This window comes from Lynx rufus, unplaced genomic scaffold (genome assembly GCF_022079265.1).
Source record: "Lynx rufus isolate CCGP_SWC_20201006 ecotype Redwood Valley unplaced genomic scaffold, mLynRuf1.p SCAF_6, whole genome shotgun sequence".
NCBI lineage: Eukaryota > Metazoa > Chordata > Mammalia > Carnivora > Felidae > Lynx > Lynx rufus.
Window position 1 is genome coordinate 115,257,615 of NW_025814878.1, and position 22,955 is coordinate 115,280,569.

General features: G+C 49.5%; 1 pseudogene; it reads left to right on the forward strand.

Moving 5' to 3' along the window:
- The first annotated feature begins 2,905 nt into the window (after positions 1-2,905).
- Positions 2,906-15,513, forward strand: LOC124529034 (neurogenic locus notch homolog protein 4-like; annotated as a pseudogene).
- Positions 15,514-22,955: the final 7,442 nt, after the last annotated feature.

A 22,955-nucleotide genomic window follows, 5' to 3' on the forward strand; every position in this document is an offset into this window, starting at 1 on the left:
ACTTACTGAGCCACCCAGGTGCCCCAACTTTTTTTTTATGTTTACTTATTATTGTGTGTGTGTGAGAGAGAGAGAGAGCGAGAGAGAGAGAGAGAGAGAGAGAGAGAGCAGGGGAGGGGCAGAGAGAGAAGGAGACAGAGAATCCCAAGCAGGCTTCTATCCACCAGTGCAGAGCCTGACACAGTACTTGGGCTCATGAACCACGAGATCATGACCTGAACTGAAATCAAGATTTGGACACTTAACTAACTGAGCCACCCATACATCCCACTGACACTGTCTTTAAACTCAGCTTCTGCCCTATCACACCCCACGTCCCCCTTCGACCCAACACTCCCTTTCTGTCTCTGTTATCCTTTCATTGTCTCAAGCTGAAGCCTAGTGCACTAGCCTCCTTTTTCACACACACACACAAAAAATGTGGGGTCAAGAATATGGAAGAAATGGAGAGTTTCATTTTTTCCACTCAGGTCTTCATAGTTCCGTGAGAAGCGTAGTGTCCCTTCTTATTTTCCTTTCCCTTCTCACAAACATCAAATCTCACCCCGTCCACCAGTCAACAAACCAGAAGGTAGCAAAAGGAGAGACTTTTCACACTAGGTTTCTTCTACCCAAGACTCCATCCTCAGAGCTGCCACCAACTAACAAAGATGATGGGAAAGTGGCAATGACATAAACAGGACAACGGGACAGAAACACACACAGGAAACTCACGAAGAAGAAACAAGAATAGCCACTAAATAGATGAAAATAATGTCAGCTCTCCAACAAGCACAACTGAAAACAATGAGAGACACCATTTCACCTGTCAAAGTGGTAGGTATTCCGATTCTGATCAGCAGGGTCGGCGAGAATAAGGACATGCACAGACACTTCGGCCCAGGTGCGGTCCTGTGCTGCTTTCTGGAGAAAGACTCGGCAACACTTAGATACGAAAACCTTTCCAAATAAGCTTATCCTTTGACGCTTTGACTCAGTAGTTTCACTTCTAGGAATTCGGCCTATGGAATCACTTAGGCAACCATGCAAATATGTATGTTCAAGAATATTTACTGCAGCATGCCTTACCGTAATTTTAAGGATTGAGATCCAACTAAATGCCCCCACAATGGGAAACTGGATTCAATGAACGAGGGTTCATCAAGCAGTGGGATACTTGTCAACCATTAAGAATGATGTTAGCCCATGGTTCTTCTGGTGTGCTGCGTTGAGAAGGCTATAGCCTCACGTTGGTGGTATTCCTGGCCCAAAATGAGTAAACTGAAGAAACATCAGACATACCTAAATTTAGAAACAACCTACAAAATAGCTGACCTGTATTCTTCAAACCTGTTAATATAATAAAAGGCAAAGTTCGTCTAAGCAATTGTATCCATATTAAAGGATACAGAAAAGACGTGATGATTAAGTGCAAGGCATGATCCTGGACCAAGAAAAAAAATTCAGTATGAAGGACATTATGGGGCAATTGGCAGATTTGGAACATGGACAGTAGATTAGATAATACTATTGTATCAACTTAAGTTTCCCAATTTTGATAGTTGTACTGTAGTTATATAAAACATGTTCTTGTTCTTAAGACATTCATACCCGTGTTTTTATAAGTAAAGGAATATCTTGTGTACAACTTACTCTCAAGTGGTTCAGAAAAAAATACTGTGTATTTAGAGAAATAATGATAAAGCAGATGTGGTCATGATGCCAGTTGGTGAATCTGAGTGAAGAGTATCCTGGAATTATATTCTTGCCCCTTTGCTGTGAGCTTTAAATTATTTCCAAATAAGAGTTTTATTTTTTTTATACGAAATTTATTGTCAAATTGGTTTCCATACAACACCCAGTGCTCATCCCAAAAGATGCCCTCTTCAATGCCCATCACCTACCCTTCCCTCCCTCCCACCGCCCACACCCATCAACCCTCAGTTTGTTCTCAGTTTTTAAGAGTCTCTTATGCTAATAAAAAAGAGTTTTAAAAAGGGAAGGTACTCCGGGCACACCAGCCTGCAGCTTTGGGTACCACAGTGCTGGGGCTGTGCATGGCTATTGATAACACCTCCAGCCACCCCAGACTCTCAGCTCTCTGTGCTACTAAGGAAACTCAGTGTGTGACTGACCCTGGAGCTGTCCTGGGTTGACTCGAAAAAGGTAGGATGAGTCAGGGAAATGAATTCTCTTTTGTCGTTTTATTTACTCCAGTTCTGAACTCAGAAACTGACATTCCGTACATCTCAGAGATCTCTGTGGTAGAGAAAGGGAAGGGAACCTACCTAAATATAGAGTTTGCGCTGGATAATCCAGACTGCACATTTCAGTACCGACAACGTCCATTTATCATTGATATTGGTTTTATACGTTTCCCAACAAAGGAAGGCCAAGATTTCCCCCAGAACCAGCCCAGTAACTTGCCCATTCCCCCAAAGGAGAAAACTAAGTCCCCAGCAACGGCCAAGGTAATGGCTAGGAGTGCCCTGCATTCCCACTGCCAAGGTTAGTGGTTTCGATTTATAGAAAGTTGCAGAGTGTCCAAGAAGCACGGATACTAACCTGGAATAGAAGATGCCTCAGCACCCCACACCTCTGTTCCAGGCCCTGACCCTCCCAGGGCAAGGGTAAGCCACCTTGTCATTCTCATCTCTACAAAGGGGAGACCACACAACAACAGAAGGGCTGGGACTGAACCCAGAACACCCCCCCCCCCCGCCGGGTGCTCCCGTCCTGTTCACCTGCCACACCATCCCACTCCCCCTCTCCCCAGGGGTTGTCAGGGACAGAAGGCCCCTCCCTCATCCCCCTCAATGTTGTTCCACTCCTCCCCCTCCCATCACTAGGGTGTCCAGGACATTGTGTGACTCAGGAAACAGCTCAGACGTGAGGCTTGCAGTGGGCAGAGGAGGAGGAAGGGGCCTTGGGAGCAGAGGAGGTGGCTCCTGCCTCGGTTGAGGGCTCTGAGGGTCCTTGCCTGAGGAGGCAGAGGATCTGGGTGTGGGGCGGTGCCCTGGAATGCAGCCCCCTTCACTGCTGCTGCTGCTGCTGCTGCTGTGTCACTCAGTCGTCAAGACCAGAGGTGAGGCATGGGGTAGGAGAGGTGACAGGACCCATCTTCCTTAAGAGGGTGTTGATGGGTTGGGGGCGGAGGGCCAAGCCCCATGCTTTGACAGGACACCGGGTGGAAGAGAATCTCACCACCATCACCCCCCAAACACAGGGAGAGAAGACTCTGCTGCTGCAGCTGCACAAACCAAGGCTTTGGGGCCTGTGCCAGGGGCGGTGACTGTCTGGGGAATGGGTGGGAGGGTGCCCGCCTCAGAGAGAACCCAGTTGGCCTTAGTGCTGGCAGACAGCAGGCTCTTGCAATCACATTTAGGAGGTAAAGAGGGAAAAAGACTGGCCACCTGCTAGGGAAGGCGATGAGGAAAAAGCAGGAGATGGAGACATGGGAAGGTCAAGGGCTGACCAAGTCCCTTTCCCGGTCCAGCTGTCCCCACCCCCCGGATGGCTCAATGCTGGGCCCTTCCGGGAGGAAATCCCTTCAATGCCTCAGCCATTCACCTTCCAGGAGTCCCCTGGGCCCCCCTCCTGAGCCCTGTTGTCTCCATTCCAAGGGATGGAGCCTGAGGCTGGACTTGGAAGGCTGGATAATAAACAGGAAAAGGGGTGGGGATTAGGAGCTGAGAGGATCCCCAGGCCTGGGATGGGGGCTGGGCGATGCCAGGGCAAGAACACCACTCCCCTAGGGATCAGGCAAGTGCAGAAGTGGTGGTGGCTGAGAGCACGTGTGGGGCTGCTGCAGGCAGCAAAGCACCCAGAGAAATCTGGGAGCACAGCGCTCCCCACTCCTATGCCTTCCTCATCTCCATTCCTAGTGCTTCGGTGTGGGGACTTCCCAGAACCCTGTGCCAACGGAGGCACCTGCCTGAGCCTATCTCAGGGACAAGGGAGCTGCCAGTGAGTTCTCCTGGGAGTGGGAGACCAGAAACGGGGAGGGAGAGCTGGGGAGGAGGAGGGACTGGGAAGGAAGGACAAAGAGAGGAGGTAAAGGCACTAAAGGGAAACAAATGAAGGCAAAGGAAGGGAGGTGGGAGAGAAGGCAAAGAGGACCCAGTGACTTAAGTTTCCACTCTCCTCCCTTGCTCAGGTGTGCCCCTGGCTTCCTGGGTGAGACATGCCAGTTTCCTGACCCCTGCCAGGATGGCCAGCTCTGCCAGAATGGGGGCAGCTGCCAAGCTCTGCTTCCCACCCTCCCAGGCTCCCCCAGCCTTCCTTCTCCCTTGGCCCCCAGCTTCTCCTGCACCTGCCCCTCTGGCTTCACTGGCCAGAGGTGCCAGGCCCAACTCAAGGACCCCTGTTCTTCCTTCTGTTCCAAAATGGGCCGCTGCCACATCCAGGCCTCAGGCCGCCCACGATGTTCCTGTCTGCCTGGATGGACAGGTGAGCACTGCAGTGGTGGGGAGGAGGGGACAGGCAGGAACACTGGACCGGGAAGTGGGGTGGGAAAGATGGAACTGGAGTCTGCAAAACAGCCAGCCCCTTTGAGGACAGAGGCTGTGAGAATCAACAAGCCCTCTGGCTGACCATTGACCCGAGACACATTCACCAGCATGGCTGTACCAATGGTTAAAACGTTGAAGTGTTTTCCAACCCGTTAGTAAATGGCTACTGCCATAGCCCCCATAGTGCCCCAGCCTGGCCCCTCGACCCAGTAACTAGAGGGTTAATGCCTAGCACAAGGCAGGGAGAGGGGAACCTCCTAGATTCTGCATAATGGGCATCTGGCCTTTATTCTTCCAAGTAGGAGCCCATAACAGCACCTGGAAAGACTGTGGTGGTGGGAGGTGTAATGGGGGTGGAAGGGATCTGACCCAGAGAGAGGAACGGGTATCAAGGCAAGGAAGAGGGGTGCAACCCGGGGGCGAGGGTGTGGGACCCCTGGTGGGCAGGGCGTCCTAGCCCGGGGAAGCAGTCAGGGGTATGGGACAGAGGTGAGAGCCCCTGGAGAGGAAGGCTCCTCTGATCTACCAGGAGGGAGGGGACTGGACAGGGCAGTGAAGACCACACGGGGAGGAAAGTGATCTGTGAGGGGTGGACTAGAAGAGCAAGGCTTCTCAAACGTGGCAAGGCACAGCAATCACCTGGAAAGCCTGCAACATACTGGTGCCCACGTCCCAGAAAGGCTGCTTTAGTGGGCCTGGGGTGGGCCCAGGCATGGAGATATTTTGAGTGCCTGGGTAATTCTGAGGATTTGGGGGTGGGAGGCCAGCCTCTCGTGGTGTGACAACAAGGAGGACTGTCAATGGCAACTTGCCAGGCCTTGTGCTTCAGAGCAGCGGCCCACGTGTCCAGTGCCAGCTCTGCCACCGATGAGACGCGCGCCCTTGCATCAGGTAGTTAAGCTCTCTGCATCCTCAGTTGCCAGCTGATGTCCACACTTCATAACGTTGTCGAGAGGAGGAAAGGGAGTGATGTTCAGGAGGTGGTCACTTAGCCCAGTGCCAGCCGCCACCACCGCCGTTGCCACTGGGGGGAACATGTGAGACGTCTGTCTCCTTATCATTATCTGCAACACTGTACCCACCTAAAGATTAGGAAATCCAGACAAGAGAGGCCAGACACACCTGAGGGCACACAGCGGTGGTGGCACAGCAAGGTGCCGAGTCTGGAGGCCAGCTGCTTTTCTCCTCCCCACCAAGGAAAGGCCACCAAATTTGGAAGGACACTGTGTCTCAGGTCTGCTCAGCAGGGCCAGCCTGCAATACTCCCACCAACAACGACAGCTCCCATTTTCCAGAATGCCAAAACTGAGGCAAGGGGTGGTGGAGCAGGGCAAAAAGCGTATGGGAACAAAGAGAAGGCAACATGAAAATCAGACACAGATACTCCGGAGTGAGAGCTGGATTCTCCCAGCGGAGCGGGGGGCGGGGATTGAACAGCGCCCTCTGTCCTCTGCCTCAGGTGAGCAGTGCCAGCTTCGGGACTTCTGCTCAGCCAATCCCTGCGTCAATGGAGGGGTGTGTCTGGCCACATACCCCCAGATCCAGTGCCGCTGCCCACCTGGCTTCGAGGGTCATGCCTGCGAACATGATATCAATGAGTGTTTCCTGGACCCAGGGCCCTGCCCCAAAGGCACTTCCTGCCATAACACCTTGGGATCTTTCTGGTGTCACTGCCCCACTGGGCAGGAGGGTCCACGCTGTGAGCTCCAGCCAGGACCCTGCCCCCCTTCGGGCTGTCCCAATGGGGGCACCTGTCAGCTGGTTCCAGGGAGAGACTCCACCCTCCACCTCTGCCTCTGCCCCCAAGGTGCGTCCTCACCTCTGCCACCCCTCTCTCGGGGCAGGGAGGTCCCCTTCCCTTTGCTAATCCCATGACCCTGTCAGGTTTCAGAGGCCCGAGCTGTGAGGTGAATCCAGATGACTGTGCTGGGCACCAGTGTCAGAACGGGGGCACTTGCCTGGATGGGCTGAGCACCTACACGTGCCTCTGCCCAGGGGCCTGGACCGGTGAGTCGTTTAAGCCAAGTCCATGGCACCCGTGGCCCATATGATCAGCCCCTAGCCTCCCCTCCTCACAGGGCTCCCAACTCCAGCCTTTGTCCCCTTCCCATCCCGTCCCCCACAGGCTGGGATTGCTCCGAAGATGTGGATGAATGTGAGGCTCAGGGTCCCCCTCGCTGCCAAAATGGGGGTACCTGCCAGAACTCAGCTGGCAGCTTCCATTGTGTGTGTGTGAGCGGCTGGGGAGGCACAGGCTGTGAAGAGAACCTAGACGACTGTGTTGCTGCCACCTGTGCCCCGGGAGCCACCTGCATCGATCGTGTGGGCTCCTTCTCCTGCCTTTGCCCACCTGGCCGCACAGGTGTGACAGAGGGCTCGGGGAGGTGGCCGTGAGGATGGCAAGTGACAGAAGCATAAGGGGGGCAGCTGGGATCCTCAAGCGGCCCCAGAGCCTCATGCCCATCCTGCCCTCCAGGACTCCTGTGCCACATGGAGGACATGTGCCTGAGCCAGCCATGCCACGGGGAAGCCCAGTGCAGCACCAATCCCCTGACAGGCTCTCCACTCTGCCTGTGTCAGCCTGGCTACTCGGGGCCCACCTGCCACCAGGACCTGGACGAGTGTCAGATGGGTAAGGCACCCCCACATCAGATCCTCTCGGAGTCCCAAACAGCCTCTGCAAATTGTTTTTCAAATTAAAAATACAATCATCTCTTTTTTCCCAATTTTGTCCCGATTTGGCAATTCTTCCCTACACGGTCTTCTCACCAGTGCTTAGCCCTCCGGGCCCCACTTAGTCCTCGTCTGTGTTAAAGACACCAGCCCTTTCTCCGATCTGTTCATTCTGCCACAAGCAGGCCCTCGTGCCTTCCCTGGCAGTCTGGCCTCCTTGCCCTTCTGCCCTGGGCCCCTGTGAACTTCTGACCCCTCTCCTCCTAGCCCAGCAAGGCCCCAGTCCCTGTGAACACGGCGGCTCTTGCCTCAACACCCCTGGCTCCTTTGACTGCCTCTGTCCCCCTGGCTACACGGGCTCCCGCTGCGAGGCTGATCACAATGAGTGCCTGTCCCAGCCCTGCCATCTAGGCAGCACCTGCCTGGACCTGCTTGCCACCTTCCACTGCCTCTGCCCACCAGGTACTAGATGGATGGGGCCCTGAGTAGAGGACACAGGGGACTAATCCTGAACCCACTAGGCATGACCCCTCCAGAACATACATAGCCCCAGGCCAGTTGGGATCAGCTATCAAAGATTACCTCTTTCTCATCTCCCCACCCAAGATGAAAACTCTGGGAAACCCATGGCCTCTAGGAGAAGGGCAGCCACAGATGGTACTGAGGTTGTACACTGCTCAACTCTGGGGGTGAGAGGAGAGCATTCACTTCATAGTCATTGTAAAGTGCGCAGCCTGGTCCACTGTCCACAGAGGCCCATCAAGGAAGAGCAGAACAACAGCAGCCTCGGCTCAGGCCAACTCAGAATGTTCCTCCTAATCACAGAAACTCTCCCCTGTAGAGACTGAGTAAATCCTTAAAATCCCAAAGGGCCTGTATGCTTGAATTTGGTACAATAGAAAAAAAAAAAAAAGTGCCACAAGGCTGCACCTACCTCCAAGTTACTTTTAAGGGAGACAGGTCTCCCCAGGGGTATAGTGACCAACCCAATATCAGGAAGCTGAATGAAACCAAAAAAATAATAGCTTACTTTCTGCCAAGTACCACCTGAACATCTTACATGCATTTTGTCATCTTGGCAATAACCCTCTAAGGTCAGTATTGTTACTGTGCCCATTTTACAAGAAACAGACACAGAGAGATTAAGTGAGTTGTCCAGCCAGTAAGTGGCATGGCCGGGATTCAAACCCAGGGCTTCAGTAGATTTAACCACTACACCAAACAGCCTTCCTAAACTGAGCAGCATCCAAGGAAAAAAGCTGAGAAAACCATGCAGTCATCCAAGGGACAAGGTCATAGATACCAAGGAACTTCAGAAGCAGAATCCCCAGGCAAGAAGTGGGAGGCAGCCGAGGTCTAGAGGCTGATCCAGCTTCAGTTCAGGGTGAGACTGCGGATACCAGGACAAGCCCAAAGATACAGGACAAATATGTGACCAACAAGCTACCCAAATGCCCTTCAAATACCCCCCTTGGGGACTCCTGGTCTCCCTGGCACAGAAGCCTGCTGGGGTAGAACAAGAGGCATGACTCACCTCCAAGCAGATGCCCATTTGTTTCATTTGACCTTGAGGACCTCCAGGCTCATTAGCCCAGCCCAGTGAGCCTGCCTTCTGGGCACAGAGAATGCCCCCAAAGGTACTTCCTTGCTTCCCCCTCGGGTCCCAGCAGGTGCCCTGCTCCCTGAGCTTTCACATTTAAAGGGGGCAGAGCCACACACAGCAGAGCAGCAGGACTGTAGGCTCATCGCCCCAACCTTCAGGCAGACAGCACCCTGGGAGGGTTCTAGAACCCTGGTCCTCCTGGGCAGAAGGGGTGAGCAGCCCGGGCAGGGCTCAGCCTGCACCACATCTCCATGTCCCAGGCTTAGAAGGGCAGCTCTGTGAGGTGGAGACAGACGAGTGTGCCTCTGCTCCTTGCCTGAACCAGGCTGACTGCCAGGACCTCCTCAACGGCTTCCTGTGTGTCTGCCTGCCTGGTGAGTACAGATTCCACTCCAGTCCTTCAGCCCAGCCCCCTGAACCACAGTGCAGGCCCGGCAATCCCAAACCTTTTGAAGTTCACCCTGGCTTGGCCAACGAGGTTCCCATTTCTCCCAACTCCTCTGCTCCCCCAACTCTCTTCTGTTACATCCCAAACCTTCCTCGCGTACTCATCCACCTTTATCTCTGTCCTGCCAAATTACCCAAATCGTCCTTTCTGGACCTCCTCCAGAGTCCGCTTGTGGGGATCCCAGGCTGGTCTTGGCACTGCTCACCCTGGATGCAGGGAAAACTGCCCCCGGCCTTCCTTCTCCACCATTCTCGATCCCTCTGTTCCCTGCTGTGACGATAACAGATGTTTCTTGAATATTTGCTCCAGGCCAGGCACTTGGCTGTGTACTTTTCAGGCATTACCTCATTTAATCCTTTCAATGACACCATAAGGTAGGTTCTATTATTCCCCTTTTACAGAAGAGGACACTGCAGCCTAGAGAGCTTGAGTAACTTGCCCAAAGTCACACAACTGGCAGGTGCTGAACATCATCCTCTTGTCACCTCCACCTGCCCCAGGTGTTTCGCTGGGAAGCCCCCCAGATTCACTTTTCCTGGTGAGGGGAGGGGCCACGACTTGCATTTATGCTTTTGATACATAGTATTTTCACCATTCACACACACAGCCAGTTATACCTTCTTTATATAAAGAATGAAGTTACTAAGATATGCTGTTATGTTCTGAAATTCGAATCACTCTTTGAGCAGCCCCCAGATTGGTACCTTCATTATATAATGATACATGCAGATGAACCTCCAAACCAAGCCATTTGAAACAAGATTCTCTTCACTGCAATTCATAGCAATGTTATTTCTGTCTGTGTAAATAGAAGGTTAAATATCGGCATTAACTCTAAATTTCTTGTTTGAATCCATGAAATCATACCTGTACATCTCAGTCACAAATATTTGTAACAAACTCCCTGATGAATCCAAAGTCACAAAAGAAAGAAAAAGAAGGAAAGGTGAGGAGAGGAGAGGAGAGGAAATGAAAGGAAACGAAAGGAAAAAAAGGAAACGAAAGATAACCTTTACCATCTCTCCCACTTACTCCTCGCCTCCCAGGATTCACTGGCTCCCGGTGTGAGGAGGACATCGATGAGTGTGGAAGCTCTCCCTGTGCCAACGGTGGGCAGTGCCAGGACCAGCCTGGATCATTCCATTGCGAGTGTCTTCCAGGTAGACCAGTGCTCAAACACTGGAGGGAAGAGTGGGGCCAAGTGCAGACTCCCCTGCAGGTCCCTGACCCTCCTGCTGTGCCATAGGCTTTGAAGGCCCTCGCTGTCAGGCCGAGGTGGATGAGTGTCTGAGTGGCCCATGCCCCACTGGAGCAAGCTGCCTGGATCTCCCAGGAGCCTTCTTTTGCCTCTGCCCCTCTGGCTTCACAGGTAAGCAGGGGAGGTGTTAGAAAGGACTGGCAGGATAGTTGAGTCCATTAGGGGTAGAGCAGAGGTCATTGCTGGATATTCAAGGGTTGGACTGTAAAAAGAGAATGAGAATGGAACCCCTTCAAGTTATTCAATGCAAAACCTGCACAACCTGAGGCTGACAGCAGGTGTTATTTACAGGGCCCACACTGGGCCCAACATGAATGGTGTGATTAGGGCTCAGAAACAGGATGGGGTTCAAGAGGAAGCCATTCATTTGCTTATTTAGAATGTATTAAGTGCCCACTATGCACAGCCAGACACAGACACAAGCTGGTAAGAGACCTGTTCTCCTCAAGTGGCTTTAAATCTAGTGCACGGAGACCAAGAAGTCTCCTGTTGGTTATAGCCACAGGTGCTCTGAGAAAGACTGCACAGGATTCTATAAGAGCACAAAGGACCAGCCAACCAGACTACAGATGAGAAGGCTTCATGAGGAGGTAATGGCTGAGCTGAGTCTGGAAGAATGAGTAGGAGTTTGTCAAGACAGAATGATTACATGTTTTAGCTGCAGGTAACTGCATTGCGAAATGATGCCATGCAGGACCCTGTGTGCCATTCTGAGGAAGTTAGACAGTATCCTGAGGCAACAGGGAGCCACTGAAGGACAGGCTCGTGGGGAGTGAGCAAGTCATATGTAAAAAGTGGCTTTGGCCCCATCAAGGACATAGAGGGACTCTGTTTTCCCTGTGACCCATCTCCCCACCCCAGGTCATCTCTGTGAGGTTCCCCTGTGTGCCCCCAACCTGTGCCAGCCCAAGCAAAAATGCCAAGATCAGGAAGTCAAGGCCCACTGCCTCTGCCCTGACGGAAGCCCTGGCTGTGCCCCCGTTGAGGACAACTGCACCTGCCACCACGGACACTGCCAGAGGTAACCTTCCACTGTCCTCTGGGTCCTCCTCAGCTAGGCCAGGGGGAGACAACCAGGGAGGGGTGAGTCTGCAAGAAATGACCAATAGGGAAGAAGAAGGAAATGGCCAAGTTCAGAGGTCAAAGCCAAGGTGAGGGATCCACTAGTGAGTGCTATCCCGTGAGGGGAGAGTTCATAAATAACAGGAGAAACGGAGGGCTAGAGGGTCAGAACAGGAAGAAAAACATGAAATCGCAGGGCCAATTAATCATACATTAGAGGGGTACCTGGGTGGTTCAGTCGGTGGAGCGTCCGACTTCGGCTCAGGTCACGATCTCACAGTTCATGAGTTCAGGCCCCGCGTCCAAGCTGTGCTGACAGCTCGGAGCCTGGAGCCTGCTTCAGATCCTGTGTCTCCCTCTCTCTCTCTGCCCTTCTCCCACTCTCATTCTGTCTCTCTCTCTCTCAAAAATAAAAAATTAAAAAATTTGAAAAAAAATCATACATTAGACAATTATTGAACATCTACTATGTGTGGATACTTTTCCAGGCACTGGAGGAATAGCACAAAACGAAAGAGACAAAGTGTCTGTTCTCATGGAGCTCTCATTCTAATGAGGAAAGACAGATAATAAACAAATTATAGAAGAAATGTATATACATATTCATACATATAGTCGGAGAAAACAAGCAAGAGGCAGGTATGGAAGGGGGACAATGCTGAGAACAGAGCCACTGAAGAAGGGGACCAGAGTCTCAGGGCCAAAAAAAAGAAGAGATCAGGGGGCTGGGTGGCTCAGTTGGTTCAATGTCCAACTCTTGACCTCAGCTCAGGATGTGATCTCAGGGTGGTGAGTTCAGGTCCCACGTTGGGCTCCAGGCTGGATTGGACTCCGGAATGGGCGTGAAGCCTACTTAAAAACAGACGAGGTGCCTGGATGGCTCAGTCAGTTAAGCATCTGACTTCGGCTCAAGTTGTGATCTCGCGGCTGACAGCTCAGAGCCTGAGCCTGCCTCAAATTCTGTGTCTTCCTCTCTCTCTGCCCCTCCCCACTCACACCCTGTCTCTCTCTCTCTCTCTCTCTCTCTCTCTCTCTCTCTCTCTCTCAAAAATGAACATGAAAAAGAAAAAAAAAAGAAAGCCATAGGGGTCTAACCAATGATGAGGAGTGGGGAGGGGAGAAGAAAAAATCACCAGAAGAAGAAAAACACCCTTCTTTTTCTCGTTATGACCAGATCCTCATGTGTGTGTGATGTGGGATGGACAGGACCAGAATGTGAAGCAGAGCTAGGGGGCTGCATCTCGACACCCTGTGCGCATGGGGGGACCTGCCACCCCCAGCCCTCGGGCTACAACTGTACCTGCCCCACAGGCTACACAGGTGAGGCCCTTCCCAAACCATAGACATTCTGGGCTGGCCACCTCTAATCAAGAGCAAGACCAGTAGAGGCATGTGTCCAAGGCCTCTGGGTCTTGGTCACCACCAAGGAGAACTGGGCATGTGCTGCAGGGACCACAGGCGATATGCAGGAGGTGGTAAGAAAAGAAAAGAGGTTGGATGGAAGACAAAAGGGATGGGGATGAAGAAAAGGAAGAGGAGATAAGTGGAGGAAGACAGAGAGAAGAGGATGCCCTTTCTCAGACCCCACTCATTTCCCTCAGGCCCCACCTGCAGCGAGGAGCTAACAGCTTGTCACTCAGGGCCCTGTCTCAACGGTGGCTCCTGTAGCCCCAGCCCTGGGGGCTATTCCTGAACCTGCCCTCGGAGCCACACTGGGCCCCGCTGCCAGACAAGCACTGACCACTGTGCCTCTGGTAAGTACCTACCATGTTCTGGGGCTGGGCCACAGGTGGATGGAGGAACTGGTCAGGGGGTGTTGGTGCCGTCTGATAAAAATCCACTGGCCACCACGAGCTGCAGTTTTGATGGGGGCAGCAGGCAGTGCGTGTATGTCCTGTGCGGGGTGTGACTAAGGTCACAGGCCAGGTATGGGTCAGGAACCCAACCCCTCACAGCCTCCTCTCTCCAGCCCCGTGCCTCAATGGGGCTACCTGTGTGAACAGGCCTGGCACCTCCTCCTGCCTCTGTGCTGCGGGCTTCCAAGGCCCACGCTGTGAGGGAAGGACCCGTCCTAGCTGTGCAGACAAGTGAGCAAAGACCCCTAGAGGAAGGGAAGGGGCCCCTCAGCCTTCCCACCCTTCCTGTCCATCTCCTCTGGGGCTCCAGGCTGCCTTGAATTCCACATCCCACATCCTTTCACTATGACTCCCTTTCTGGTTTCCTATCTCATGACCGCGTCACACACTCCCTCCCCTTTGGTTGCCGGGACTGCCTCCCACCATGCCTTGTCTCTGTCCTGTCCAGCCCCTGTAGGAACAGGGCAACCTGCCAAGATGGCCCTCAGGGTCCCCACTGCCTCTGCCCCCCTGGCTACACAGGAGACAGCTGCCAGGTGAGGGGTGCTGAGCCAAGTGTGCTGAGGAGGGCGGTGGCTGAAGGGCTCTAGTGGGAGGGTCTCAGGGACTAGAAGAGCAGGGAGCTTGGGAAGGTAACCACATGAAAGGGGGTGTGGAATCTGGGAGTTGAGCTCTAGCTTGAAGTTTGCATGGAGTAGAAATGAGGAAAGGATTTCTGATCCCAGGAACTGTTCTGGGATGTGGGGGTGGGGGAGGGAGGCTATCACCTGGCCCCAGACCATTCAGGAGAGAGCTTGACAGGTAAGGATTTTGAGCAGCTGGCAGAAGACCATCTCTGGGCCTGAACACATGACACTCAGTCTTGCCCCATGCTCTCTGCTAAACCTCAGACTCTGGTGGACATCTGTGCCCAGAAGCCCTGTCCACACAATTCCCACTGCCTCCAGACTGGGCCTTCCTTCCAGTGCCTGTGCCTCCAGGGATGGACCGGGCCTCTCTGCAACCTTCCGCTGTCCTCCTGCCAGAAGGCCGCTTTGAGCCAAGGTACTAACCCAAGGACCAACTGGGGAACAGATGAAGAGAGAAAGGGTGTCCCTCTCTACCCGATCCCTAAGGGCATCCACATACAACCTTTGACCAAAACAACGAACTAAGAGTCAAAGTAACAGACCAACCACTACTGCTGATTCTATAGCTCAGCCCTCCTATCACCATGCTCAAAGCAACTCAAGCAACACCAACCAACCCAGACAACAAGACTCCAGTTTATCACAACCACTGAGACATAACTCCATGTGAAGCAACTCAACTCTGTCACCATCATCATAACTCAGCTAGAATGGATCACACTTAACCCAACTTCACTCAGCTGCTGCTCCCAATCATTTTCATGTTATGCCAACCCCCTTGTGAAAGAATACCCCCCGCCTCATTCAAATGAGGTTTAATATAAGCAGAACTCAGGAAAGAGACTACTGGGGGGTTAGGGGATGGGAATCACAGTGAGAGAACATCACAGGATGCCAATTCAGGGGACAGACTTAAGCACCTAAAGTTTCCGCTGAGTTCTTTCTTCCTTGAGACTTGTTTTAAGCCAAGAATACAGTTGCTTATAATGCTCTAATAAGTTTCACAAGAGGTATCTCTCTCCATTCTGGCAGAACAGGCAGGAGGGGGATCTTGATGTCTTAACCTCTTCAGCACCAGAATTTATTGACTCCTCAGGCTCCAAGTGGCCTCCACCCACCCCAGGAATGTCAGTGATCCCCATGAGCCTCTCTGCTCTGTGTCTGGAGCCCCTGAGAACCTAACTTAGCTTTATCTATCCCTGTTTGCCTTTCTTCTCAGGCACAGAAGTTTCTTCCCTGTGCCAGAATGGAGGTCTCTGCATCGACAGTGGCTCCTCCTATTTCTGCCACTGCCCCCCTGGATTCCAAGGCAGCGTATGTCAGGACAGGGTGAACCCATGTGAGTCCAGGCCCTGCCAACATGGGGCCACGTGCATGGCCCAGCCCACTGGGTATCTCTGCCAGGTAAGCCGGTCTAGAGGACAGCAGTAGGGGAGACAAGCATGGGTGGATGTGGGAAAAGCAGTTGAGGGGGCGTGTAGTGATGTATTCATTTCCCTTTCCTTTACCCACATACCCAACCAACCACCAAGTCATACCATTTTGCCTCCTAAATCTTTCTCAATTCTGTCCTTCCTCCTTCACCCTTTGTCCCACTGCCTCAGTCTAGGCCTTTGCTGCCTTCCACCCTCCTCCACACATGGAGCACCCTCCTATTGTCCCTGCCTCCCCACTTGTCCACCTATAGGCTCAACCTTTATTCCACTACCAGGGTGCTCTGTTGAAAACGTTAAGCTGACCTGTCACTCCCCTGCTTAAAACCCTTAGTGGCTGCCCACCTCTTTTTAAAAAGAAAAAAAATTTTTTTTAATGTTTATTTATTTTTGACAGAGAGAGACAGAGCATGAGCGGGGGAGGGGCAGAGAGCGAGGGAGACACAGAATCCAAAGCAGGCTCCAGGCTCTGAGTTGTCAGCACAGAGCCTGACACGGGGCTCGAACTCACAGACTGTGAGATCATGACCTGACCCTAAGTTGGACGCCCAACTGACTGAGCCACCCAGGCCCCCATTGTGGCTCTTTGATAGTGAAATCTAAGGCCAGCATGACCCAGCCTTGCCTGCTTCTTAGGTCTCATGTCCCCACATCCCCGCCCTCCTACTCTCTGCTCCAGCTGCTGTTGGCTTCCCTACACACCCCTTATACTGGCTCTCCAGTGTCCTTCCCCACCCACTTCCACTGGACGGTGCTCAAGAGGTGCCTTCCTCAGGGAAATGTCCCTAACTTCTCTCCAGACTGGGTGTGGGCCTCTCCCTGGTGGTTCAGATCACTGAGCAGAAGAGGCAAAGCTGGGATTCAAGTCCAAGCAGCCTGATGCCTGTACTCAGAAGGCTGACTTTGGATAAAAGGTGTGATGCAAATCCCCCAACCATCCTCTTTAACTTTTTAATTGTATTCTTTAACTTTTTATTATGACCATTTTCAAAAACACAACAGCAGTGTACTAATTAGTAGCAAACACCCCTTCACCCAACACTCAGCTTTACCTCCCCTTTCCTGAGACTCCTTCCCTCCGATATCTCCAAGATACCCCCTCACCCGCTTCTCCCAGCCCTCCAGCCACTCCTCACACTCTCTGTAATTCTCTTTTGCTCCACCTTTCTGAAGCCTGGTACTGCATTCTTACATGCTCTCCTTCCTCTTGCAAGAACTCAGCACATGGTACAGACCTCATCGATGACCCTTCTCCCACTAGCAGAAAGGTAAACAATTGGAAAATGGCTAAGGGTACTGGTTATGAAGTCACAGACTTGCACTGAATCCCAGCTCTGCCACCTGCTAGCCGAGTCATGCAGTCTTTCCAGGAATCATTTGCCTTTTCTGTAAAGTGAGAATCAAATGAGATAATTCACATACAAGTTTGTTGGGAGGGTTTTATGAGCGTATGTATAGAAATCATGCAATAAATGCTAGCTGTCTCTGGTTTACTGAGAACGTCATGGAAGCAGGGATGAGTTCTGGAGCAAAGGCCTGGAGCAAAGGGATGTGAGGGTAGAGGTGGAGATGGGGCCTGTGATGCTGGCTGCAGCGGCCCTGGAGGAAATTGGGATGGGGGAGACTGCTCCCTGGGGGCCCCGGACCCCTGGAAGGGCTGTCCTTCCCACTCCCGGTGTTGGCTTCTCTTCCGGGATGGGCAGTGCCACCCACAGTGTGACTCTGCAGAGTGTCTGTTTGATGGCTACGACTGTGAGACTCCTCCAGCCTGCACGTGAGCCTAAAACCCTGACTTCAGGTTGGGGGTGGGGAGGCCTCTAAGTTACAGTGTGACCACAGCCTCAGGCTCCAGGCAGTTTCCACCCTTGATGACCATTGCCAAGTAGGGGTGGAAGACACTAGGCTCCAGCCCAGGGGAATAGGGCAGCATCAATATTTAACATGGGGACCAGGAAGGAGGGCACTGCCTCTGTCTGGGCTCCTAAGAGTTGTGAGAGCTCTGGCCTCAAGCCTCTCTAAGACCTGTTGCCATGGAGTATCTCCCCTAACAACCAGCACCCCTGAGGGAAAAGGTCTTTGGACTCTCCTTCAGGGAGACAGGAGAGCTTGGGAGGGTAGGGAGAAGGGACAGTCTTAGGAAACAAGGGTGTCATAGACATTAGAGTGTCTCAACTACCTACCACCCAGGGCCTGACTAAGCCCATTGCTCTGGAGCTGTATCCACTTAGCAACCTGTGCCCTAGAGGGAGTGGAATATCAGGCATCTCTCTGGAATGAAGAAGGGGGTCAAGTTTCTTTGGCGATCCTGAGTCCCTCTCACTCAGGCAAGGAGAGAATCATGAAAGCAGAAAGGGGAAAAAAGTTCCTAACCTACAAGGGAAGACAGATCAGGTTTGCAGCAGAGCTATCCACAGAAACTTGGCAGGCCAGAAAGGAGTGGCAGGATATATTCAGTGTGCTGAATCAGAAAAATATGCAGCCAAGAATTCTTTATCCAGCAAGGCTGTCATTCAAAATACAAGGAGAGATAAAAAGTTTCTCAGACAAACAACAATTGGAGGAGTTTGTGACCACTCAACCAGCCCTGCAAGAAATTATGAGGGGAGAAAAGATGAAAAAAAATTATATATATATATATATATATATGTGTGTGTGTGTGTGTGTGTGCGCGCGCGCGCGTGTGTGTGTGCGTGTGTATAAATACCAAAAGCAACAAAGATTAGAAAGGACCAGAGAACACCACCAGAATCTCCAACTCTACAAGCATCATAATGGCAATAAATTCATATCTTTCAGTATTCACTCTAAAAGTCTATGGACTCAATGCTCCAAACAAAAGATATGGGGTAACAGAATGGTTAAGAAAACAAGATCCATTGATATGCTGTTTACAAGAGACCCACTTTAGACATAAAGACACCTTCAGATTGAAAATAAGGGGATGGAGAACCATCTATCATGCTAATGGTCAACAAAAGAAAGCCATACTTAATCAGACAATCTAGACTTTACAATAAAGTCTGTATCAAGAAATGGAGAAGGGCATTATATCATAATCAAGGGGTCTATCCACCAAGAAGACCTAACAATTGTAAACATTTATGCGCCAAACTATAGAAAGCTTATGACAGAAATTGAAGAAGACACAAAAAAAAATGGAAAAAAATTCCATGCTCCTGGATAGGAAGAACAAATATTATTAAAATGTCGATACCACCCAAAGCAATCTACATATTCAATGCAATCCCTATCAGAGTAACACCAGCGTTCTTCACAGAGCTAGAACAAATAATCCTAAGATTTGTATAGAACCAGAAAAGACCCCAAATAGCCGAAGCAATCTTGAAAAAGAAAACCAAAGCAGGAGGCATCACAATTCCAGACTTCAAGCTATACTACAAAGCTGTAAGCATCAAGACAATATGGTTCTGGCACAAGAACAGACACCCATATCAATGGAACAGAATAGAGAACCCAGAAATGCACCCACAAACGTATGGCCAACTAATCTTTGACAAAGCAGGAAAGAATATCCCATGGAATAAAGACAGTCTCTTCACCAAGTGGTGCTGGGGAAACTGGACAGCGACATGCAGAAGAATGAACCTGGACCACTTTCTTACACCATACACAAAAATAAACTCAAAATGGATGAAAGAAATCAATGTAAGACAGGAAGCCATCAAAATCCTCGAGGAGAAAGCAGGCAAAAACCTCTGTGATCTTGGCCACAGCAACTTCTTACCCAACACATCTCCAAAGGCAAGGGAAACAAAAGCAAAAATGAACTACTGGGACCTCTTCAAAATAAAAGCTTCTGCACAGCAAAGGAAACAATCAGCAAAACTAAAAGGCAACCGACAGAATGGGAAAAGATATTTGCAAGTGACATATCAGATAAAGGGTTACTATTTGAAATCTACAAAGAGCTTATCAAACTCAACACCCAAAAAACAAATAATCCAGTGAAGAAATGGGCAAAAGACATGAATAGACACTTCTCCAAAGAAGACATCCAGATGGCCAACCGATGCATGAAAAAATGCTCAACATCACTCATCATCAGGGAAATACAAATCAAAACCACCATGAGATACCACCTGACATCTGTCAGAAGGGCTCACATTAACAACTCAGGCAACAACAGATGTTGGCGAGGATGCAGAGAAAGAGGATCTCTTTTGCATTGTTGGTGGCAATGCAAGTTGGTGCAGCTACTCACCAGCTTGGGGGTTCCTCAAAAAACTAAAAATAGTGGCGCCTTGTAGGCTCAGTCAATTGAGCGACCGACTTGGGCTCAGGTCATGATCTCGCAGTTCATGAGTTTGAGCCCCATGTCAGGCTCTGTGCAGACAGCTCAGAGCCTGCAGCCTGCTTCTGATTCTGTCTCTCCCTCTCTCTCTGCCCCTCCCCTGCTCATGCTCTGTCTCAGAAATAAACATTAAAAAAAATTTTTTTAAACCAAAACTAAACTAAAAATAGAACTACCCTACGACCCAGCAATTGCACTACTAGGCATTTATCCAAGGGATACAGGTGTGCTGTTTTGAAGGGGCACATGCACCCCAATGTTTATAGCAGCAATAGTGCTATAGCAATAGCCAAAATATGAAAGAGCCCAAATTTCCATCAATGGAAGAATGGGTAAAGACGATGTGGTATATATATACAATGGAGTATTACTTGGCAATGAAAAAAGAATGAAATCTTGCCATTTGCAACTCCGTGGATGGAACTGGAGGGTATTATGCTAAGTGAAATTAGTCAGAGAAGGACAAAAATCATATAACTTCACTCATATGAGGACTTTAAGAGAAAAAAAAGATGAACATAAGGGAAGAAAAGCAAAAATTAATAGAAAAACAGGGAGCGGGACAAAACATAAGAGACAAATAAAGAGATCAAACAGAGGGTTGCTGGAGGGGCTGTGGGAGGGGGGATGGGCTAAATGGGTAAGGGGCATTAAGGAATCTACTTCTGAAATCACTGTTGCACTATATGCTAACTAAATTCGATGTAAATTTAAAACAATAAAAATAGTATTATTATTAGTTTATATCTTTTGACCCCTTTTACCTACTTTGCCTACTTCTTGCCCCTCACTTTGGCAATCATCTATATCTTCTCTGTATTTATGAGTTTGGGTTACTATGTTGCGGGGGGTGGTATTTTGTTTTCTTGTTTTTTGTTTCAGATTCCACATATATGTGAGATAATTTGGTATATGTCTTTCTCTTTCTCATTTATTTCACTTAGCATAATGCCCTCCTGGCTATTATAAATAATGCGGCAATAATACAGGTGTGCAGGTATCTTTACGAGTTTAGTAATTTCACTTTCTTTGATTAATACCTAGGAGGGGAATTGCTGGGTGATGATGGTTGCTCTATTTGAGTTTTTTGAGAAACCTTTCTATTGTTTTCCATAGTCACTGCACCAATTTACAATCACACCAACAGAGCACATTGTTGCCCTTTCCTCCCCATTTTTGCCAATCCTTGTTATTTCTTGTCTTTTTTATTACAGCCATTCTGACAGGTGATAGGTGATATCTCTTTGGGTTTTGATTTGCATTTCTCTAGCGAGGAGTGATCTTGAACATCTCTTCATGTAATTCTTGGCCATCTGTATATCTCCTTTGGAAAAATATCTATTCAGAACTCTGCCCATTTTGTAATTGCTATTTGCTTTTGTGTTATTGAGTTGTATGAGTTCTTTATATATTTTGGATATTAACCCCTCACCGGATATGTAGCTTGCAGATGTTTTCTCCCATTCAGTATGTTGCCTTTTCATTCTGTTGATGATTTCCTTTGTTGTGCAGACGCTTTTTGGTTTGATGTAGTCCCACTTGTTTGTTTTTGCTTTGTAGCTTTTACTTCTGGTGTCAAATCCAAAAACTCAGTGTCAAGACTGAGATCAAAAACGTTCTGCCCCCAGTTTCATCCAGGAGTTTTATGGTTTTAGCTCTTATGTTTAAGTCTGGAATACATCTTGACTTAGTTTTTGTGTATGGTGTTAGATAGGTGTCCGGTTGCATTCCTTTGCTTGTGGCTGCCCAGTGTTTCCAACACCACCTATTGAGGAGACTGCTTTTTGTCCATGTTACATCCTTGGCTCTTTTGTTGTAAATTAACTGGCTACATATGTGTGGGTTTCTTTTTGGGCTTTCTGTTTCTGTTCCATTGATCTAGGTGTCTACTTTTATACCAATGCCATACTGTTTTGATTACTATAGCTTTGTGATAGAGTTTGAAAGCAGAAAACATGATGCCTCCAGCTTTGTTCTTCCTTCTCAAGATGGCTTTGGCTATTCGGGGCCATTTGTGGTTCTATTCACATTAGGAATATTCTTTTCACATTCTATTTTTGGACATGTTCTTAAATTTTGATAGGGCTTGCACTGAATGTGCAGACTGCTTTAAGCACTGTGGGCATTTTGACAATGTTAACTCTTGGGATCCATTAGCATGGAACGTCTTTCCACTTATTTCTGCTTCTTGTAATTCGTTCACCAATGAGTTATGGATTTCGGTATACAGGTCTTTCATCTTCTTGTTTAAATTTATTCCTAAGTATTTTATTCTTTTTGAGAGACTGTAAATTATTTTCTTGATTTCTCTCTCTGCTAGTTTCTTATTCATGTATAGAAATTCAACACATTTTTATGTATTGAATTTCTGTTCTTAAACTTTGCTGAATTCATTTACTAGTTCTAAGAGCATTTTTGTGGGGTTATTTAGGTTTCTATATGGCATATCATGCACTCCTAATAAGTGAAAAGGTAACTGGGAATATAGGATGATGTCATCTAACTTGGATGAGAACACAGACATATGGAGTGATAGTTTTCAAATTTTCTAAAATCTTTTGTTGTTAATATAATCAAATGAGTCCATTAATATGGTTTGTTTTGATATACTGTTTTCTTTAAACCAGACATATAGAGCTGTGACATAGACCGGTTCTTCCCAACACTTTCCCACCCCACACTCTGTGCGTCTTGAGAGATAGCCACCTTGTCTCTTTTTTCTGTCCTGGAACCCAGTGCCTGACTCAACTCTTCAATGAATACTTCTCGAAATAATGCACTTGGGAAGAGGCTTATTTTCTCATAGGTTTCCTGCAAGGCACCCCCCCCCCCAAAACACTGAATTTTACAGAAGTGTTTCTGATCTACCTGGAATCCTGTGAAGACGTCTAAGTTTGCATGTGGCTTCCTTTGCAGACAGATGGGAGAGCCCAGCAGTATTCCGGCAATGTCTCTTGTGACCACCAGAGGGCGGTGTTTGGCTGCTCTTGACAAGGACACTGCTCCACTTCAACAGAAGATCCAAATTAATCTCCTTCAGGACTTAGTTCACAGTCTTCACCAGTTGCTTTAAGGATTACTTATTCGCTTTTATGCTCTAGTTTCCGTGGGATCTATTGAAAATGCTATACAAGTAACAACTTAAAGTAATACGCTGACTAGAAGATGTCCCTTCTTACACATACAGACAC